This window comes from Eublepharis macularius, chromosome 5 (genome assembly GCF_028583425.1).
Source record: "Eublepharis macularius isolate TG4126 chromosome 5, MPM_Emac_v1.0, whole genome shotgun sequence".
Classification (NCBI taxonomy): domain Eukaryota; kingdom Metazoa; phylum Chordata; class Lepidosauria; order Squamata; family Eublepharidae; genus Eublepharis; species Eublepharis macularius.
In genome coordinates, this window is record NC_072794.1 from 70,406,854 (window position 1) to 70,430,277 (window position 23,424).

Sequence of the window (23,424 nt, forward strand, 5' to 3'; positions counted from 1 at the left end):
TATCAATTCTTGATAATGTAAGATGCCTTGCAGAATAAAAAGTAAACTGTTTGGTTTTAGGATATTCTCTCCTCCATACGTCTTCGAGAGTCTCTTGTTGAATCAACTCAAAAAAAAGCTTTGGCAATAGTCCTCTTTTCTTTTGTGCTTTTGTAGTCTTTTTGTCTAATTCCAAATCTGTCACTCCATTGAAATCTCCAGCAAGAATTATCTGGTCATATACAAGATCGTCTAGGTGCTTCCTTAAGTCCTCAAAGAAGCTTTCCTTTGCACCGTTAGGTGCATAAAGTCCGACTACCAACACTCTCTTTAAGTTCCAATTACATTTCACTGCTACAAATCTAGCTTCCATATCTCTCATAACAAATTTTGGCTGCAGCTCCTCTTTTATATACAACACCACTCCTCTTTTTTTCTTGTTGGAAGCCGCTACAAATTCTTTGCCCAATTTTCCAGATTTTAAATATTTTACATCCTGTTTTCTAATATGGGTCTCCTGCAAACAAACAATATCACATTTTTGTTTTAGTAGCCAATGGAAAATATTTTTTCTCTTATTCGGTGAGTTTAGTCCATTTACATTCCAAGATAATACTTTACACTCCATATTCATGGTTTTGTTGGTAAGTCTTTTTCATTGTCCTTGATAAATCTCTCCATCTCCCGCTCAGATCTGATGCGTTTTTTTGCCCCTCCAAACTCAAAGGACACTCCTTCCGGTAACTCCCATCTGTATCTGATATTCATGTCCTTCAAAGTCTGAATTAGCACTCTATATTTTTTCCTGTCCAATAACACTGATCTGGGCAATTCCTTCATTATAATAATCGTCTTGCCATCAATCTCCAATGGATCTTGAAATTGTTTGGTCACAATCCTCTCTTTCATATTTCTAGTTGTAAACTGCACAATCACATCCCTTGGTAGTTTCCTCTGGGTTGCAATTCTCGAGTTCACACGATACGCCACATCTAGGATAGCCACAATTTCCTCCTCCTCCTTCCCCAGGTAATCAGCCAACACCTCAGTCATCTGTTCTTGCGCTGACTTCCCTTCCACTTCTGGCAGACCACGAAAACGAAGCTGCTTCTCCATGTGTTTAGTTTCTGCAACTGACATCCTCCCCTTCACCAGCCTCATCTCTGTTTGTTGCGTGTCTATTAAATTCTCCATCGCGTCTTCTACTGTTTTAACTCTCTGCTGCGTTCCTTGTAATTCACTGCTAATCGTTTCCACACCTTTTTTCACTTCTGACAGCTCCGACTTTACTGTCTGTGTAACTTCCTTGACCTCTTTAATAAGCTCCAATTTCGTGTCCTTAAGTTCTTTCATCATGTCTATAAGTTTTTTGTCCAAGTTTTCTATTGCCGATTGCCACTCTTTTTTCGACATCGTGGGGCTTGCTTTAGCTCGCTCCCATGAATCTGCTCTCTTCCTCAGCTCCGTGGCGTATAATTAAACGTTTTCCTTTTTTTTAAATGTCCCAATCTTTGCCAAAATTAATTTTTTATATCCAAAATGTCGGGCGTCTTTTCTCTATGGTTTCTCTATGTTATTATAATCCAAGATGGCCTACTTCCTCTTCCGCTGAAGCCACGACCCTTCCCCTTTCAAAGATGGCGATTCCCCACTTCCTGTCCTTTGGCAAGGGCCGCTTCCCTCCAGCCACTCTATTGTTGTTACGCACTTCCTGTCTCCCGTCTTCCCACAGCAGGTCTCGCGATGGTGTCTTTTTCCCACAGCTCCAAAACCACAGGTATTCAAAACAATAGTCCGATTTTTGTAATAACTTCTTTAAACTTAGTCTCTTTTAAAATACAACTCCTGCCGAGTCTTCACCTCCTTTTCACTAGTCTGTTGCAGTTTAAAAATCTACTTTCTTTCCTCTCTGTTTTTGTCAATCTGTCCCGTTTCAAGAGATAGCGATCTTTACCTTCTCTCCAGCTTTCTCGTGTTGTAATCGCTGTTTCGATCTTAAATTCTCCTCTCGACTTCCCTCCCCGATCGAAGCTTGGGTATGTAGGTCTTATGCCAGCCGAATTGGCCCCAAAATTGCCGCAGAGATTATAGCCGACCCGTCGCAAGGTGGGACCTCAAGGATCGGGGGGGAGACTCCTTGTGTAGAGCCCCCCCTCGTCCGAGATCTAGCTCACCCTAGGGTCTTGAGCGTTCTTTGCCTGCTCCCCGCCTGAGAGCAGTCGGCCGCGGGTTATTTTCACCCCTCCGGCCGGTTAAAACGGCAATCCGGTCAGCTCCACAAATGGAGCTGCGTTAGACCTCCATGAATCCCAAACCGGAAGTCCAAGACAGGATCCTTTCCCATGGAATCGGCTCCTTGCAGGTGTTGCCTGGAGGGAAAGAAGTCTAAACACTACACGATTAAATATGGCATTACTTAGGTTAAAACAGTTTCTGACAATATGATTGGTTGAGGACTGAGAGGGTGGGTGGAGTGAATGCAGTTTGAGACTGAGAGTAGAGAGAAAATTTTTAGTCAGAAGAAAGCAGGCTAGCTGTGTGCTGCCTGAATATGTTGAAGTGTTTATGAGAGAAATATAACCTGTGTGGAACCTGAACTGAGCATGTTTGTGAAAGGACACTCAGTCAGGGAAAGAGAGGCCAGCTGTGTGAATGAGAGTAAATGAAGTAACTTTAAGAACCGAGAACTACGTTTATGAAACCGATACGCTTCTCGAATAAATAAAAGCTTATTTTTGTTTTGCTATATCCCAGTGTAGCTGTCATTGCTATATCCCATTCCTATCTTCAGGGCCACATAGAACCACGAAGGAGCCTGACGCTTAGGAACGTTACCAAAGGGAAAATTTAAATAAAATATCTTAGAATAAAATATTCCGGGTGGCAGCAGACTACCCAGAGGGTTAAGGGATAGATTAAACGAAAAATGTACCCTAAAGAAAGTAAAGGTCATAACACCATCCATCAGCAGATAGAGCTGAGTGTCATCCGCATACCAGTGACAACCTAGCCCAAAGCTGCAGGCTAACGGGGCAAGGGGGCGCATATAGATGTTAAATAGCATCGGGGAAAGAATCGCCCCCGAGGGATGCCACATACCAAAGAATGGTAAGCAGACATCTGTTCCCTGAGTGCCACCCTCTGTCCTAGATTGTGAAGGAAGGAGTTCAGCCATTGCAGGGCTGTTCCACGAATCCCCACATCGGCAAGGCAGTGCATCAGAAGATTATGATTGACCATGTCAAATGCTGCTGTAAGATCTAAAAGTATCAGCAGTGCCGACCCACTCCGGTCCAGGTGTCGCCGCAGATCATCTGTGAGGGCAACCAGAGCCGTCTCTGTACCATGGCCAGGCCTGAAGCTGGACTAGAATGGATCCAGGATAGAGGCATCACCCAGGTATACCTGCAGCTGTTCTGCTACCGCCCTCTCAATTACTCAAAGTTATCTCAGAAGTCTCAGTCAACTTGAGAGGAACAATCTTTAGTGAAACTACTCCTTTTTAGCTCTCCAGAGAGCCAGCTAAAAAGAAGAAAGCAAACAAATTAAGTAACTGCAGACAAAAGTATCTCCTTTTCAAGTACAACACAATTCTCTCTCTCATTGTCTCACAGCAAACATGAGAAGGGGGTGGGAGTAGAAGACACTCTGTTGTGCCAGCCAGGAAAAAGGTGGGGAAATAGCTTCCAATGCTAGAAAAAGAAACTTTTCAGCAACTTGAGGAAGCCAAGCAAGAAGTGAGAAGGAAAACAAAAGGGAAAAGGTGGGAAACTGCCTCCAGAGCTAAGAAAAAAACCCACTTCTTAGAGCAAACTGTATCCCAGCGACACCAAGAGAAGAGGCAGAGTGTCAGTTTGAAAATTACTGAAATATAACAAAAGAAGAGGGAAGTGACTTTACCGAGGGGAGGAGAGTTAAACGAGAAATTCTAAGCAAATATTTTATTTGACTATTATATGTAGTATTAAGTAATAGAGGTGTTATTATAAGAATTATAAGGATAGAAACTAACTAATTTTATTTCTGGCCTATAATTGTATAATGGAGAAATTATATAACTAAAATAGAATGAATATAAGACAGAAGGAAGTAAAGAGTAACATATAGAGCACAAGTTAAATTGATTGACTTATAGTGAATGTATATAATGCTTATAGAAGTACTTAAAGTTATGTAGAATAAGGGACAAATTGTTTGTCCCATATTGATGAGACAAGAATGAATAAGATAGAATATAGAGTACAAAAATTAGACAAATGATTGTTATTATTAAAGAATATATGCCAGTGGTTTTCTGGAAACTAGTGTCAAACCGCGCCTCCACAGCCGCCTCCCCCTTGGCTTCCGCTATCCCCCCAGATAAATGGACTAATTGATCTTAGCAGCTTAGTAACTGTATTGTTAATTTTAATTGCTTTGACACGATAGGCAGTAAAATTTAAAAGGTCATTCAGAGAGGAGTGATACAAATGTTTACTGCTGACACATTGATTTACCCATGCTGAACGAAAGCAGAATTGAAAGCCAAGAGAATCAAGTGCACTCTGCATGAAGACAGCTCGTCAGGTTGTTTTGATCTACAAGCAGCTCTCCACACTGAAAGCAGTGAAAGCAGCTTTCTCAGTAATCATGCTTTGCGGTATTATCCAATACAATTTTTAAAGTTTGAGTGGCTGGAGAGGGGCGGCCCTTGCTGGAGGGCAGGAGGTGGGGAATCGCCGTTTTTGAGGGGGGAAGGGTCGCGGCTTCAGCGGAAGAGGAAGTAGGCCATCTTGGATTACAAAATCATAGAGAAACCATAGAGAAAAGACGCCCGACATTTTGGACTCTTTAAAATTTAATTTCTATAAGAAGACCGGGACATTTAAAATAGAAAAACGTTAAATTTTATGCCACGGAGTTAAGGAAGAGAGCGGATTCGTGGGAGCGAGCTAAAGCAAGCCCCACGATGTCAAAAAAAGAGTGGCAATCGGCAATAGAAAACCTGGATAAAAACCTGGACAAAAAACTTTTAGATATGATTAAAGAACTTAAGGACACGAAATTGGAGCTGATAAAAGAGGTTAAAGAGGTTACACAGACAGTAAAATCGGAGCTGTCAGAAGTGAAAAAAGGTATGGAAACAATACGAAGTGAATTACAAGGAACGCAGCAGAGAGTTAAAACAGTAGAAGACGCGATGGAGAATTTAGCAGACACGCAACAAACAGAGATGAGATTGGTGAAGGGGAGAATGTCAGTTGCAGAAACTAAACATATGGAGAAGCAGCTACGTTTTCGTGGCTTGCCAGAAGTGGAAGGAAAGTCAGCGCAAGAACAGATGACTGAGGTGTTGGCTGAGTACCTGGGGAAGGAGGAGGAGGAAGTTGTGGCTATCCTAGATGTGGCATACCATGTGAATTCGAGAATAGCAACCCAGAGGAAACTACCAAGAGATGTGATTGTGCAGTTTACAACACGAAATATGAAAGAGAGGATTGTGACAAAACAGTTTCAAGATCCATTGGAGATTGATGGCAAGACGATTATTATAATGAAGGAACTGCCCAGATCAGTGTTACTGGACCGGAAAAAATATAAAGTGCTAATTCAGATTTTGAAGGACATGAAAATCAGGTACAGATGGGAGTTACCGGAAGGAGTGTCCTTTGAGTTTGGAGGGGCCAAAAAACGCATCAGATCTGAGCGAGAGATGGAGCGATTTATTAAGGACAATGAAAAAGACTTACCAACAAGATCATGAGTATGGAGTGTAAAGTATTATCTTGGAATGTAAATGGACTAAACTCACCGAATAAGAGGAAAAATACTTTTCACTGGCTACTAAAACAAAAATGTGACATTGTTTGTTTGCAAGAGACCCATATCAGAAAGCAGGATGTAAAATATTTAAAATCTGGAAAATTGGGCAAAGAATATGTAGCGGCCTCCAACAAGAAAAAAAGAGGAGTGGTGTTGTACATAAAAAAGGAGCTACAGCCAAAATTTGTTATGAGAGATGTGGAAGCTAGATTTGTAGCAGTGGAATGTATTTGGAATTTAAAGAGAGTGTTGGTAGTCGGACTTTATGCACCTAACGGTGCAAAAGAAAGCTTCTTTGAGGATTTAAGGAAGCATTTAGACGATCTTGTATACGACCAGATAATTCTTGCTGGAGACTTCAATGGAGTGACAGACTTGGAACTAGGCAAAAAGACTACAACGGCACAAAAGAAAAGAGGACTATTACCAAAGCTTTTTTTTGAGTTGATTCAACAAGAGACTCTTGAAGATGTATGGAGGAGAGAATATCCTAAAAGCAGACAGTTTACTTTTTATTCTGCAAGGCGTTCTACATTATCAAGAATTGATATGATCTGGGCCTCAAAAGACTTAGCATTATGGACTAAGGAGGTAGAAATAATGCCTATGGTAGGCTCAGATCACAACCCAATTATGTGGAAATTTGGAAAAAAGAGAAAAAGGAAAGCATGGAGAATAAATGAGGACTTGTTACAGGAAAGAGAGAATATGGAAATACTGAGAAGAGAGACAAAGTTTTTTATACAATACAACGTGAATAAAGAAGTACCAACCAATAAAGTTTGGGATGCTTACAAGGTGGTTGTAAGGGGCATACTAATGGACTTAAATGGTAGAGCAAGAAAGAAGAAAGAGGAGAAAAGACAAGAGATTGAGGAGAAAATAAAAGCCAAAGAAATACAGCTAAAAAAGAGACCAGGGAAAAAGAAGGTATACCAGGAAATTAAAATACTTCAAGAACAGCTAACAGCAATGAGCAATAAAGAATTGGAGTGGAATCTCAAAAGACTGAATCAAAAAGCGTTTGAGGGTGCTAATAAACCTGGGAAGTACCTGGCATGGCAATTGAAGAAGAAAAGGGAAAAGAAGATAATAAATAAAATTTGCGAAGATAACAAAACGTATTTGGAGCAGGCTACCATTAGTAGAGCCTTTATAAATTTTACGCTAAGCTGTATAATAAAAAAGAAGTAAACAAAGAATCAATAGCGTCATATTTGGAGAAAACCAAACTTCCAGAAATCTCGGAAGCTTGGAGAAATAAGTTGAATAGTGAAGTAACTGACGAGGAAATAAGTAAGGCAATACAATCTGCAAATCTAGGAAAGGCGCCAGGGCCAGATGGACTTACGGCTAAATTCTATAAGACAATGGCTAATGAACTGGCACCATTCCTAAAAGAGGTGATGAATGGGGTTTTAAGGGATCAAAGGATTCCAGAAACTTGGAGTGAAGCGAATATATCATTGATCCCAAAAGAGGGCCAAGACCTGACTAATGTGAAAAATTATAGACCTATATCGCTACTCAACAATGACTATAAAATTTTTGCGAAGATATTGGCGGAGAGATTGAAGGGGTGGCTCTCGGAAGTCATAGAGGAGGAACAAGCAGGCTTTTTGCCAGACAGACAAATAAGAGACAACTTAAGGACAGTGATCAATGCTATTGAATATTATGACAAGCGTTGTGACAAAGAGGTTGGTTTCTTCTTTGTTGACGCTGAAAAAGCGTTTGACAATTTAAACTGGGACTTTATGTTTGCCACTATGGAAAAGCTACAATTGGGAGAAAGATTCATCAGAGCAATTAAGGAAATTTATAGAGACCAGACTGCAGCAATTGTGGTGAATGATGAATTGACCAAGAAATTGACGATAAGTAAAGGAACAAGACAAGGTTGCCCGTTATCTCCATTGTTGTTCATTTTAGTATTGGAGATTCTGATGATACAAATACGTCAAGATGATGAAATTCGTGGAATAAAAATAAAGGACTATTCATATAAGGTCAGAGCATTTGCGGATGACATAATGTTAATTGTAGAGGACCCATTGGAGAACATGCCAAGAGTGATAGATAAGATCAAGGAGTTTGGAGACTTGGCAGGTTTCTTCATTAACAAAAAGAAGTCAAAGATATTATGCAAAAATATGACTAAGCAGAAACAACAATTGTTAATGGAAACAACGGATTGTGAAGTAACAAGTAAAGTGAAATATTTCGGAGTCGAATTAACTGCAAAGAACATAGATCTATTCAAAAACAATTATGGAAAACTATGGACTCAGATAGAGAGAGACTTGATTAAATGGAATAGATTGAATTTGTCATGGTTGGGCAGGATTGCAGCAGTTAAGATGAATGTGTTACCAAGAGTAATGTTTTTGCTACAGACAATACCAATCATCAGAGACTCCAAACAATTTGAAAAATGGCAGAGGAAAATATCAGATTTTGTTTGGGCAGGCAAGAAGCCTCGAGTGAAAGTGAACGTTTTACAAGATGCAAAGGAAAGAGGCGGAATGCAACTGCCCAATCTGAGACTTTATCATGATGCAATCTGCCTAGTTTGGTTGAAAGAATGGATGACATTAAAGAACAAGAAACTATTAGCCCTAGAGGGATATAAAAAAATATTTGGATGGCACGCATATTTATGGCATGATAAAGTAAAGGTCAACTCGATGTTCCTGCATCACTTTGTTCGGAGAAGTCTATACATAATCTGGAAGAAGTACAGAATTTATCTACAAGAAGGAACCCCTTTGTGGGTGGTTCCATATGAGGTGATAGACCCGAGAGCTGTTGATAATGAACAACAATGTTTAACGTATAAAGAAATAACTAAAACTGAAGCATCCAAACTTAGAATAAAGACACAAGAGGAACTATCACCTAACTACGATTGGTTCCAGTATAGACAGATCAGAGACTTATATAATTCGGACTCTGTAAAGGGAGGTATACGAATAGAGAATTCGGAACTAGAGCAGACCCTTCTTAAAGAAGATAAGAAAAGAATATCCAAGGTATACCAAGTACTGTTGAAGTGGTATACCGAGGATGAGATAGTTAAAACACAAATGGTGAAATGGGCTATAAACTTTAATAAAGAAATAACAATGGAGGCATGGGAATACTTGTGGAAAACTACAATGAAGACAACGACATGTATTAATATCAAAGAGAACATTTATAAAATGATCTATCGTTGGTACATGACACCAAAGAAGATTGCGCTAGGGAATTTGAATACTTCTAATAAATGCTGGAAATGTAAGAAGCATGAGGGCTCCCTCTATCATATGTGGTGGTCGTGTGAGGTAGCCAGGCAATACTGGGGTGAAATAATAAGAGAAATGAGTGAAATTTTACAATTTCAAATTAATAAGAACCCAGAACTCCTGCTACTGAACTTGGGAATGGAGGGAATTCCAGCCCAACACAGGACGTTGATATTTTATATGACAGCAGCAGCTAGACTTTTGTATGCGCAAAAATGGAAAGTACAAGAAGTGCCAACTATTGAAGATTGGACTTACAAATTGCTGTATATGGCTGAAATGGACAAGATGACAAGAAAATTGAGAGATCTGGACTCAGGGCAGTTCAACACAGACTGGGAGAAGCTGAAACAATACCTGGAGAAGAAATGGGAGGTGGGAGGAAAACTGTGGCAGTTTGAGAACTACTGAAGTATTGAAGTAGAGGGGGGAGACTTTACCGGGGGGAGAAGAGATAAATGTGAATTAATAAGCAGTCAGATTAATAGATTGACATATATATAGATATATATAGGTTAACAAACAGAACATAGAGAAAATAATTAATTATAAGGACTAAATATAAGGAGCGATTAACTAACAATATTTTCTTTTTTTTTCTGACAAGTTTTGTACCAAACTGAATGTCTGAAGATATAGATGGGTCAAATTGATTGACTACGTGAGGAGAGATATATAGAACTATTATAAAAAGATAGAATGAGTAATATATATAGAGAATAAGTCAAATTGTTTGATATAAACGAATGTATGATCTATATGGTTTATGATATATAGAAATACCTGAAATTGAAAAATTGGGATAAATTGTTTATCTAAGATGGAAACAAAGGCTTACAGTTTGGGCATATAATGTTAAAAATAGTTAAGGATGTACTGCTTAGAATAATGGAGAATATATATTTGTTTTAGATAGAGGAAGCTAATAAAAGTAAGGGAAAGGGGACAAAGGGTTGGAAAGCTGTTGGAAGTCAACAAAAAGGGGGGGAAAGGGAGGGGGTTAGAGATGAAAAAATTGGGGAAAATTGAATGTAAATGTGGAAATAATGGATTCTAACCCAATAAAAATTTTTCAAAAAAAAAAAAACAATTTTTAAAGTTTGTATATGTACACTCACACATTATGCAATGCATTTATATTTTGTATCACTTTCATATTTATCAAAATACTAAATTTCACAGGTCAAGGGATGGCGTCATGGAAATATAAATAATAATAATAACTGTGCTTATATACCGCTCTTCTACACATATTAGTGCCTCACCCAGAGCAGTGAACAAGTTAGTGTTATTCTTATCCCCACAATGGAGCTGGGGCTGAGAGGAGTGGCTGACCCAAGGCCACCTACTGAGCTCATGTCAGTAGTGGGATTCAAACCAGTAGACTGCTGGTTATGGTTTAGAACACATACTTCGTGAAACATATGCATTCTAAATAACGCTGTATGAACATCACTGTAGTTCTTTTTCTAGTATGGTGTATAACTGGTGCTTTATCTTTGACAGCCAATTAAAAATAGTGAACAGTATCAGATACATGTTCTGTAATTGTTAGCAGAGACCAAGGATGGTCTGGTCATGTAACTTTTCTTGTCATTTTTACTATCCATATCTCTTATCTTGCAGCTGGGCATAGTGGTACTTTTGGCTAGGTAGAATGTCACATGATTGGAAATAGTAAAAAAGAATTAAATTATGATTGGTTTGATATTTATCTTTGTTATCATATGAAAAGATCTTAGATTTCTGCATAAGATAATATATAAAAATGGTAATCCAAATAGCAGATCAGGGTTTTGGCCAAAAGAAATCTCATGAAGATCTAGGCAGGAAACTTACCCTTGTACTATGTGCTACGGTAACTTGAATGCATTTCATCGTTAATCTGACTGAGTTAGATTTCATTAAGAAATGTTAGGAAACTTAATTCTTGTCGTGTTCATCTGTTCTATTTTTCTATGTTTCATTTAAATAAACATTTATATTTTGATACCTCACGTAATGAAAACGACTAGCGTTTGTTAATGAAAGAAGCCATTAAACTCTTAGGAGGAGTCTGTCTCCTGGTTGGGAGAGTGCAACAAAAACATACATCCCGTTTATTTTGTACTGAAAAGCAGTTTCTCTAAAACAGTATTTAATACTTTTTACTTAGTGTTTAAAAGTTATGTTTAATATTTATGCCTAATATGATTATAGAAGCAATACTGTTTGAATTATCTATAAACTTACTTGAGTTGTATTGTTAGTAAAATTACAATTTTATGAAATTTTTACCATTTTATAACATTACAACTTTGTACCAAAAAAGTTTTGCATGTAGAAGAGGTTGCCAAAAATAAAATTCCCCATCCCCATCCCCATCTCCATCCCCATCCCCATCCGAAGACGAAGACAAAGACAGCCAGGCCCCTGGGGGTCGTGGCTGCGCCGCTCCCCCCGACGCCCCCTGCCCCGCCTGGCTCCATTTTTGGGGGTTCACCAACCCACACTTTTCAAACCAGTGGGTGAAGAAGACATCATTTGTGCATTTTATCTACCTACCTCTTTGTGGCTGCATGGCAGACAGATGCTTGGGATATAAACTTCCCTGTGTCCCAAATACCTGGTTCCAGATCACAGTGTTAGCAAATATAAATGCTGTGCTGTCACAGGATGTTATTGTCAACGATATCAAAAGGCACTAAGAAGTACAGGAAAAAGAAACAAGGATGCAGTTTCCAAATAAGAGGATCAGTGTAGGGCATTCATCACGGCAACAAATGATCTTAGTCTGCTATGATGAGGGCAACAATCAGACTGAAATGGATCATCTTTATGACGTGGCAACGGGGGTGGACAGGGTTGCCAAAGAAGCCATGGAAAATGGTTCTTCACCATTGGTCCCATCCCTCTTCCATCAACACTGCCTCATCTGGAGGAGATCCAACAGATAATGGGCTAATATTCTAGTACAAGCCAGCAGCAGGAGGCAGTACCACAGTGAAGCCAAGGACTATTGCTGCCTGTCTCCCTCGGCTCGTCTTTGCCTCACTTGCCTCATCATTGGTCATCTGTGGCTGGTGTCTCTGATCAAGAGGGATCACTGATGGGGCGACTGAGGCAAAGGCAAGCCAAGTGAGGAGGATAGGCAGCAGCTGCAGCTCCAGGCTATTCTGCACCACTAGACCACTGGCTGATTCTTGCCTAGCCAGCCTTATTGGCCCTCCTGGCTGCCTGGGCACTGACGTGTGTGTGTGTCGTGTGCAGACAAGTGGTACCCCAGACCACCATCCCATAGGAAATTTTCTCCTAGAGGCCATAATGGCAAACCTGATCTTGCTTAGAAGCCCTTTATCTGTTACATTCTAGAGTATGATATTTGCTGCTTCACCATCCTCAGCCTCCCCAGTCTTACAGTTGCTGACTCCTGCTTGTGCCAGCAGATTTAGGGGTAATATCAGAGGATGGTGTGGTTTAGGAAGGAAAGGAACCTCGGTGGCATATAATGTCATAGAGTCCTCCCTCCAAAGCAGCTATTCCAGGGGAGTTGATCTCTCTTAGCTGGAGATCAGCTGTAATTCCAGGAGAACTCCAGGCTCTATCTGGAGGTTGCAACCTTACCCAGTCTCCTTCTCTTCAAATCAGCTCTGCTGTTCCCTCCTGTATGCTTGAACCGTCTCTCCAAGCACCTGCTGACACTTTAGTCAAAACCCTCTTCAGATACCAATACTTCATGCAGCTTTCCAACCAAGCTGTCACGAATTTTTGCATCACTGATTTTGTTCACATTAATCCACTGTTCACTGTACAAACACACACACCCTTCGCATCATTTTTGCACTCACCTTCATTTTGACCCTCTAACTGAATTGGTCTATGGGAAGCAATCCTTAAAGTGGATTCCTTTTTTTGGTTTATTATATATATTAATCGGACATCTCTTAATTTTTTTTTCAAATAAATAAACAAATAAATAACTGAAAAAATAGGACATATTTTTTGATTGTTACTTGGAGCATCCAGCCAGGTAACTCCTCTTCGCCTGAGGCTAAGTCCCAGGCTACCAATAGATAATTGTTGGGGTGGAGGGAAGCGAAAAACATGGTCTGGGTGTGCTTTCAGTCCCGAGTCTGCAGAAAACTGCAGTCTGTTTTGTGCTGTTCTGTGAGCATATTGGCATAGAAAGGGTTAATTGAAGGGTGCCAGTCCAGAATTTTCATTTCTAAAATATTGTTCTGGAGTGTCTCTAACACATCCCACTGTTTTTTGTAGTACTGGCGTTTCTTTAGTGCCCGTTCCGGGCTGTTTTGTGCTGTTCCGGGAGCTTTTTGGCATGGAAAGGGTTAATTGAAGGGTGCCAGTCCAGAGTTTTCATTTCTAAAATATTGTTCTGGAGTGTCTCTAACACATCCCACTGTTTTTTGTGGCACTGGCCTTTCTTTAGTGCCCGTTCCGGGCTGTTTTGTGCTGTTCCGGGAGCTTTTTGGCATGGAACGGGTTAATAAAAGCAGGGCAGTCCAGAGTTTTCATTTCTAAAATATTGTTCTGGAGTGTCTCTAACACATCCCACTGTTTTTTGTAGCACTGGCGTTTCTTTAGTGCCCGTTCCGGGCTGTTTTGTGCTGTTCCGGGAGCTTTTTGGCATGGAAAGGGTTAATTGAAGGGTGCCAGTCCAGAGTTTTCATTTCTAAAATATTGTTCTGGAGTGTCTCTAACACATCCCACTGTTTTTTGTGGCACTGGCCTTTCTTTAGTGCCCGTTCCGGGCTGTTTTGTGCTGTTCCGGGAGCTTTTTGGCATGGAACGGGTTAATAAAAGCGGGGCAGTCCAGAGTTTTCATTTCTAAAATATTGTTCTGGAGTGTCTGTAACACATCCCACTGCTTTTTGTAGCACTGGCATTTCTTTAGTGCCCGTTCCGGGCTGTTTTGTGCTGTTCCGGGAGCTTTTTGGCATGGAAAGGGTTAATTGAAGGGTGCCATTCCAGAGTTTTCATTTCTAAAATATTGTTCTGGAGTGTCTCTAACACATCCCACTGTTTTTTGTGGCACTGGCATTTCTTTAGTGCCCGTTCCGGGCTGTTTTGTGCTGTTCTGGAAGCTTTTTGGCATGGAACGGGTTAATAAAAGCGGGGCAGTCCAGAGTTTTCATTTCTAAAATATTGTTCTGGAGTGTCTCTAACACCCCCCCCCTCTTTTTTGTGGCACTGGCATTTCTTTAGTGCCCGTTCCGGGCTGTTTTGTGCTGTTCCAGGAGCTTTTTGGCATGGAAAGGGTTAATTGAAGGGTGCCATTCCAGAGTTTTCATTTCTAAAATATTGTTATGGAGTGTCTCTAACACATCCCCCTCTTTTTTGTGGCACTGGTATTTCTTTAGTGCCCCTTCCGGCGTGTTCCGTCTCGTTCCGGCTTTTACCCTGTCCCATTTGGGGTTGTCGCTGGCGCCGATCCCTGATCAGCTTGATCAGTAATTTTTTTTGGATCGTGCTCACCTCTACTCACCAGCCTGCTCATTTCTCCCCCTCCTAATCCTGCCATGGGACATCTAATTACAGCTCCACCATAAGCCAATTACCACAATCCATGCAAGAAGTGCAAGGTAGGTAAAAAATTTCCTTCTCTGAAGCCAAAATGGAGAAAGGAGAAAAAATACCTACCTGGCCCTTGTAAACAGCGACCAGCTAAGCCTGTACAACTGCAGGACTGGTAGGTGGGCCGAGCTCAAGGCAATTGCAGGGGAGCAGGGGCAGAGCTGCCTTATAAGGCTCTTGGCCCTGCCCCCTCCTTAATCCCCAGATCGGCTGGAAAGTTGTCTGTCAGCTCTTCTTCCTGTGGGGAGGCAAAAGGCAGCCCCCAGGCTCAAGCAGGCTTTTTTACTCAGATAGGAGGGCAGTATTGTAGGGACAGGGTCTCTGATGTTTCGCCAATGAGTTGGGAACCATGGGCTCCACTATTATGCTGCTTTACATATTATCTGTTGCTTTGAATATGTACTTGTATATTCTGCTTGTGCTTGATGTTGTCTAATGTCAATCCTAGAATGGATTATGTTCTGTTTCAGCAATCCTTCAACCCTGTATTGGATCCTTGCTAATGCTATGTCTCTGTAAACTTGTATTCATCTACCCTACGACTCTGTTTATAGAAATGTCCTTCACATTGTATGGAAATGCCTACCCTTGTCCTTGCTACTGATTGTACTGATCTCACACTATGCAATCTGCCTTGAGTCTCAGTGAGAAAGGCGGACTTAAATGACATAAATAAAATAAAAATAAAATTGCAGCAGTGCTAGTGCTGCTGTTACAAAAGACTTCCTAAGTTTCAAGCAAATTAGACTAAAGGGTCCAATTCTATGAGTCCCTGAACAAGGTGTCCCCAGCCATCCTACTTACAGAGCTGAGAACTGGGAGGAATAAATGGCTCCACCCCAAGAAAGGAGGGAGAGAAGGAAAAGGAACTGCCAGACTCATAGCTTTGTCTGCGCCATGCTTGGCTTGTACAGTTTGGGACCAGCCCTCCTTGGGCCAAGGTGAGACTTATACCATCCAGTAGCTACCTTCCCTGGGCTGGACAACACTAGCCCAATTTAATCTGATTGGAAGGGAGAAATGCCACTGTTTGGGAAATTCAGAGAATCAAATAAAAAAAAAAAACACCTGCTGCTGTTTATGGCAAGTGCCTGAATACAAAAAATACTACGCCAATTTTTCAGTCAGTGTGTGTTTCATAATGCCTAAGAAACCTGGATTTGTGTAGCTATTCTAGAAATGACTTAATACAATGATTTTCTTGAACATGTTTGGCTCAGAATTCTGGGCTGCATGTCCCTGTTAGACATTGCTTCCTCCTTGGCTCTCTGTTTTCCTCTTGCTTCTGCTGCTATTTGACACATCCTAGCACAGGCATCATTTGGAAGTACCATGGAAGATATACACACCAGTCAATCATAATGATTATTAAGTCTGGTGTGATCCTGGGTGTTTTGTTCCATGCACTGGGCACAGTTTACCAACCACTTTTGTTCTTTTTGCTGGTCACAGTTTACCAGCGGTGTGAGAATCACAGCACATGTACACACTGCAGAAACAAACAGCAAATTATATACAACTCATAGTTATGGACTGTTTGTCACGTTTCAGCATAACTTATCCCAATTAGCTCCTATATGCATCTTTTTAAAAATATACAAACATACAGTTTTGAATGATTCATGAGATGACCAAACTGACAGTTTTTGTAAAAAAAAGAAACGCTTATTGTATCAACAGGCTAAGAAATGCAAAAAACCCTTTTCCTAATGTATACTTATGTCAAGGAGCAGCCTGACTTGGAAAGCCCTGAATGCTTATTAAATCTATTTTTCCTATAAATTCCCAGTGGTACATTAATGCATACTGCTGGGTAATAGCTAGAGCAACATGTTTCTAAGACAACTGCTTTTTGATTTACCAGCTTGCAGGACAGAAGAACAAAAGATACACACGCATACCCTCCCTCTTGAAATCATTGATCTGTCAAAACACAAAGCTATCTCAGCATAGATAATTTTATTTTTTGTGTAGTTTACAGGACAAGTTGCTTTTTACTTCAGAAAACAGCATAATCACTGGTGGGCTATACTGTAGAGCAATGGTTTCCAAATATTCTACTTGCTAGGAACCTTTTTAACAGCAACTGGAGAACCAATGCACTTTTACCATAGGATTCTTGTGCTCTGAAAAGGATTCAAAGGCAAGCATTAAGATAAACCAGCATATTCAAACCACAAACCAGGCCAGTTGAGGCTCACCATTGCTCTTCATGAATGGGGTTTGTGCATTGAAGAATATTGTATATGGTTAGCAAGGTGTCTTTAAGGGACAGATTCTTATATTTCTCACCTTCTCAGCGAGGAGAAATTGAAACCAGAAGATAATTTCATTTTTCTTGCAATGGTGACCCCTTACCACCACAGATTTTCATCCATATGGGTCCCATGTTTCTGGAGGTCATGGGGAGGGGGGGGGAGAATATAAGTAATTCTGAGTGCCTTCTGGTGACTCTTTGTAGACTACATGCCATAGTATACATATAAATTCAGTGTATTACAGATATAACAAGTGGGTACCTGCAAGGACTTGCAGAGGGGCATCTCATTTTCCCTCTCTCCCACCATGACTTCTTTTCCTTCCTTGCCCCTCATAGCCAGTCTCCCTTTTCCTGCTTCCTTCTCTCCTTCCCACCCACCTTTGTCTGCTCCCCCCACTTCACTTTCCCCCCTACCCACCCAGGCAGCATCTCCCCTATGGCTCAGTTGCATGGGGCTGGCTGAGCTGATCCCTGTTGAATGGTGGGGAACATGCAATGACTTGAAGGGGTACTTCATTTTCCCCTATATCCTCTTCCCCATACTATTTCTTCTTTCCCTCCTCCTGGCAGCTCTACTTTCACACCTTTCCCTACATCCTTCTCTACTTCAAACCCACTAAACACTTATCTTTTAACTGCCCCCCATCTTTATCTATAGTTCTTAATTTACTTCATTTATATACTGTCTCTGTCTACATAACAACTTATATCATTCTTCCTGCCTTCGTATTCAACCCTGAGACATAGGTTAGGCTGAAAGTGAATGACCGGATCACCCAGTAAGCTTCCACAACAGTGTGGTGATTTGAACCTGGATCTCCCAGATACTAGTCTAGGGTTGCCGTTCCCTTCCCCCTGCCTTTTCTTGACAGAAACCAAGCCTGGAATACTAGTTAATGGTTGCCTAGCAACAGCCCCTGAGGGCATCTGGTTAAAGCTACAGGCTCATTTTGGAGTTTTTTAAACCCACTAATGTATTTTTTTTAGATTTCACATTTTTCTGCAAACCCAAGGCATTTTTCAGGAGTAGGAAGATATGCCTTGTCAGTTCATAGCTCCAGTCTCTGGATTTAAGTATCCTCAGATCAGGGCTACTTGGCTATTAGTATATAAGATACCATATAAATAAGATATCATACTTCCTACTTTTGAGGAAATTCATCTGACCCTTGCAGTCTCTGTTAAGAGCCTAGGGGTTTTACTGGATCCCACACTATTGCTAGAAAAGCAAGTTAAGGAAGTTGCAAAAAATGCTTTTCACGAACTCAATCTAGCCTAGAAGATGGCCTCTTATCTTGATGTGGCCAGTCTGGCCACTTAGATCCATGCCATGGTAACATCAAGACTTGACTACTGTAAGAACTGCTGTAGCATAGTGGTTTAGTGATTGGGTTGTGAATCAGCACTCTGCTAGTTTGACTCCCACTACTGCCATGAACTCTGCAGGTGGCCTTGGGTAAGTTACGCCTCTCAGCCCCAGCTCTCCAACTGTATTGTGGGGATAATAATAACACTGACTTGGTTCACTACTCTGAGTGTCTGAGGAGCAGTATATAAGCATACTGTTGTTGTTGTTATTGTTGTTGTTGTTAATACACTGTACATAGGTCTCCCCTCTAAGTTAACTTGGAGACTCTAGTTGATATAGAATGCTTCAGCTTGGCTATTATTGGGAACTAGGAGGACCATGAATATCACTTTCATTCTGCAGTGACTCCATTGGCTACTTATCAGTTACTGGATTCAGTTCAAGGTATTGGCTATCACATACAAACTTCTCACAGCATTGGTCCATCACATCTACGGGACCACCTCTCTCCCTATGTTCTACCATGGCAGCTTCACTCATCTGAACAGAGCCTTCTGCAGGTGCCACCTTGAACATGAACAAAAACAACAGCTTTCCATACATGTGCATTCTCTGTCACGGCCTCCATTTTATTGAATAGGCTACCTGAAGACATTAGGAAAGCTCCCACTCTCTTGGCTTTCCCCAAACAATGTAAAACTGAATTATTCAAGAGGGCTTTTTCTCAGATAGGGAGATGCACTGTAAGGAAGTGGTCTCAAAGAGATCCATCAGTAAAGGTCTAGGGAGGGACCATAGACTTACTACTACTCCTGTAAGGATGATAGACCATAGACTCTACTACTATTGTTGTAAGTATTATCTTACTGGGTAGTTTCTATGTTGTTTAATATGTCAGTCTTACAATTGCATACTTATCCTCTCTTTCAGCATTTCTTCACCTCTGGATTGCATTTCTGCTGGTTTTTAATTTTTGCAAATTTGCATGTAAATATCATACTACATGTTTGTTGAAATGACTTAGAAATTGACTGCACTGACTCATACTGTGTAATCCCTTCCAGTCTCACTGAGAAAGCGGGCCATACATACATACATACATACATACATACATACATACATACATACATACATACATACATACATACGGCCTGCTGTTTCTAACCATACATACATAAGAATACAATGAATAAGTGAACAAATCATAAACATCAGTAGCAATAATAGAGGAACCAAAATCATTTAAAGCAATGCACATAAACAAAAATAAACAAAAAGGACAAATTCCAGAGAAATATCTCCCCCATGGAACACACATTTAACCTGTTTCAGTGGTTGACTCCATGGAACAGGGTGCAAGGGTATTCATCCATTCAGAGTGATTTCTGATGGGCTACATGACATTTACAGGAAGCCAAGTCAAAGTCAGAGCACAGTTTCCTTCTATCAGTCTGATTTGGCTTTGTGATGTTATCACGTATCCAAATCACACTGTTATCATCATAATGTAACACCATGACATAGACTACCTTACCCTCCAACTGTATGGGGGGCGGGGGGAACTAAACAGAGGGAAAAAGTGCTGAACAGTGTGTGAGACATATAAACAAGGATGGGTGTTATGGAATAGTACCACAACTATCCCTTTAGCCCACAATATCAGTAGGTTAAAAACTCAATGCAAAAACAAGGTACCAAACAACAACAAAACCAATAGAATTTTTTCTTTCCCAAAAACTATATAAAACAAAGTTGTAAAATAAATACATTAACTTTATTACAGTGCCTTTTTGTGTATAAACTGCTCTTAAGTCACAGCCAAAATAGCAACTCTATATGCTTTTCAATGTAACAGACAAGCAGAGGTGGTTTACCATTGCTAGCCTCTGCATAGCAAACCCTGGATTGCCCTCCTAGTTGGAATGAAGAGACAGACACAGGTGTTGGATCTAAGAGCCACTTTTATTAATTAACTTCAATGACAACATTAACCATAACTGTGACAAGGGTAAAGTGGTACAGGCCAAGCCACGGGGTCCTACCTAGACCTCCGCCTTGACCTGCCTGGGCGAGCCCTGAAGCCCCAGGTGCAAGCCCTCCATGTGGATGGCTAGGAGACCCGGCCAGCCAGGCAAATGGGTTCCCCCCTTTCAAGCTCCTAAGCCTCATCCATACAGCAGTGAGGGAAGGACTTGCACATGGGGTTCCCCCAAGCAGTCTGCCCACGCAAGCTGGCAGCCGTCACAAGCAGTACCAGACGCTCCTAGCAGACCCCTCTTCCCTACCAATAGGGAAACACCAAGGGTGCTCACCGGCCCACTGTTTCTAACCACACTCTATCCTGCCCGTGACGTCACTAACCAGCCCCACCACATGCCAATTTCCATCACTCGAGTCCTGGTGCAAGGTAGGCGAAAAACCCCTCATCCCTTGTCCAATCGGGGATAAGGGGAAAAAATTCCTACCTGGCTCTGAAAACAGCAACCGGCTAATCCTGCACCAAAACAAGGTGAGGAGGGTGGGCCGAGCGTTGGTGCAACTGAAAATGGGTGAGCGGAGCCGCCCAAAGAGGCTGTTGGCTCTGCCCACCCTGGAGAAAAGCCCCAGATGCCCGGGAAAGTTGCGTTGTCCTCCCTCCTTCCAGGAGGGCAATGCACGGCCCCCTCTGCGAGCAGCTAAAGCTGCCTGGAGGCATGGCCGAATTTTTCTAGTGGTCTCCCACCCAAGTACTAACCAGGACTGACCAAGCTTAGCTTCCAAAATCTGTCTAGCCTGGGCCAGCCTGGTCAGGGCAAAGTGTGATTGCACAAAGAACATTAAGTAGTAGTATTCCTGACTGTCTTAAAGATTCTTTAGGAAAACTTCAAAGCCATTTCAGAGGTACATCCCTACTCCCTTATCGATGCATTGGAAGGATCTGTGAACTTTGCAGCAGGTAAGTTCAGCACACTGTGTTCAAATGCCAACGGGCATCTTCATCTCTCATCACACAAAACATTAAGCAGCTTCCAAATGTTGAGAAACAATGGGGGGGGGGACTTACCAAGCTGCAGGTGAGGGAAGAGGTATGGAAGGCTTGTGGGGTGACAGCAGCTTCCTATGACTTCTCATCACCACTGCTTCTTGGCTTTCTCTTTCCCCTGCAATAACAATGGGTTTTGTTGGGGAGGACCAGGCATGGGGTGCTGCTGTGTCCTGTTTGTTGAGCTGCTCCTTGTGCTGTGCTGCACCATGCTGCCCACGAGGAGGGGCCCAAAAGATTTAGGCTCCTTGTGGACATCCAAGCAGCCCATCAAGGGGTTGTCTCCCTGCTTGTCATGAGTGGGCAGGGAGAAAGCCAGGCCACCAGGTGTTCAAGCATCTCTAGCAGGTATCAGAACCTTGAAACCTCGCCATCAATCAATGGTAGTGCAGAAAGTCATATAAGTTCCCAGACTCAGTATCTTTTGCCTTTAGTTAAAAGAATCACAAAGCTAAATGAGTTGAGCTGGCATTCTCTGAATCTAACTTACTTTCCCTGCAGTCACATAGCAGCTCTGGGGAAAGGAGTTTTTAACCCCAATTCTGCTCAGAACTATGGCATGAAGGGCCAAAAGGCTCCTGCCTTCCCCTCCACAGTGTTTTCTGTAGCTGAAACAGCCATAGCATTATTATTATTTGCACACCTTTGGAACTGCATACACTTGGAATACACCATGTGTACCTCCGAAGTCATGCAAATAACTTCCTGCAGAGGCTGTTTTAGCTCAGGACAGTGCTGTGGAACAGAAGGCCAGAGACTCTCCCTCCCTAATGCCACAGTTCCAAGCAGAATTTGGCTCTTGTGGACTTTGTGGAGGAGGTCCCTCCTCCTTTTCCCATGTCTGGAAAGAGGGGCACAGGATGTCCATTTTTTAAAAAAAGTTGAGCATCACTGTTGCAAGGAGCCGGCAAAGGCTTGCGGGATTCCTGGTCTTGGGCAGGAAAATCTTTTCCTAGGGTTCATAAAATGAACAAGGAGAAGGGGTTGAGTGGGCAGTCTCTGGAGAAGCATTAACAAGAGTTACCCAGTGTCCTCATGCAGGCGAAGAAAGTGCGAAAGAAGCATCACAAAGTGGAATAAACAGAAAATCACTCGATGTATTGTCGAAGGCTTTCACGGCCGGAGAACGATGGTTGTTGTGGGTTTTCCGGGCTGTATTGCCATGGTCTTGGCATTGTAGTTCCTGACGTTTCGCCAGCAGCTGTGGCTGGCATCTTCAGAGGTGTAGCACCAAAAGACAGAGATCTCTCAGTGTGCTCAGACACTGAGAGATCTCTGTCTTTTGGTGCTACACCTCTGAAGATGCCAGCCACAGCTGCTGGCGAAACGTCAGGAACTACAATGCCAAGACCACGGCAATACAGCCCGGAAAACCCACAACAACCATAGAAAATCACTCGTTAGTAGAAAACACAACAATTACGGGAGGATAACAGGTATTCACGGGTGTATTTGCAAGTATAGAGGAAGAACTGCAATATGATGCATTAGTATGGTGCTACAATTGGACATGTGGAAATGACCATAATGTGCACTTTAGTCTTCAGATAGTAGGTGCTGAGACAGACCGTTCTCTGTTTCAGATGTGGGAGAACTGCTGCCAGACTGCCCTATACTAGATGGACCACTGAACTGATTTGATATGAAGCAATTCTATTGTGTTCATATTCCACTACATGATCAAGGACATAATGGGTCAGCTGGAAATACTGTCATGAGATAATTTGCTAGGCATTTATTTTACCTATAAAAATCCCAAAGTCCCCTAAAATATAAATTTTATCAGCAACTGTTATTGTTGGAAGTACATGTGAAAAGCACATAGATCACCAGAATGTTAAAACCTACTAATCTGTCTGTTTTACAGAAACATATTTTCTCAACTGTAAAAGTACAACGTCTATATTTTGATAGTTGCCATCAGAAATAAAATGTCTACCATCGTGTAGAATCCTGTTAACTGGCAATATAGTAACTAATTATTGTCATTTACATGTTTTTATCCTACCATTTGTTCTATCATGGCACTCAAGATGGTATTCATATGATTCCCAGGAGGAATCCTTTCCAGGCACTGAGTAGAACCAGATCTGTTTAGGCACAGCAATGTGGCCTTCCAAGCATTAAAATTCACCCATGTGGGTTTGACAAATAACTCTTCCATGCTGTGCTGAGCCAAGCACATTTGGATACT